The sequence below is a fragment of the Buceros rhinoceros genome, unplaced genomic scaffold, assembly GCF_000710305.1.
Source record: "Buceros rhinoceros silvestris isolate BGI_N320 unplaced genomic scaffold, ASM71030v1 scaffold32334, whole genome shotgun sequence".
NCBI lineage: Eukaryota > Metazoa > Chordata > Aves > Bucerotiformes > Bucerotidae > Buceros > Buceros rhinoceros.
In genome coordinates, this window is record NW_010408132.1 from 10,642 (window position 1) to 11,060 (window position 419).

Below are 419 nucleotides of genomic sequence, written 5' to 3' on the forward strand. Positions count from 1 at the left end.
GTTTTGGCATGAAGCTGGAGGCTCGTTTGGGGAAGGTGGAGACAGCAAGAGAGCTACCTCCAACACCGCCAGTCTACAGCAACATTTTTGCAACAAACCCAGTGAATTTAAGCTCTAAACAGCAGAGGTGTCTGACTGCCCCCTTTTAAATAGCCCCTTTCACCCAAGCCCCGTCCCCCTCACTGCTGATGTGACACAATTCAGTGAAAAAACATGTTCTACATTGAAACCCCAGGCACCATTAAAAAAAATCCTAACTCGGCTCGCCCGTGCCAGGTACCCTTCCCATAAATAGCTTGTTCAGTGCTGAGGTCAATGCTGGAGCAGACATTCCAGAAGTAACCTTATCACAGAGAAGGTCAGCAGGGGGAGAAGGGAAAAAAAAAAAAAAAAAAAAACAGAGGGATGTTCACTAAACA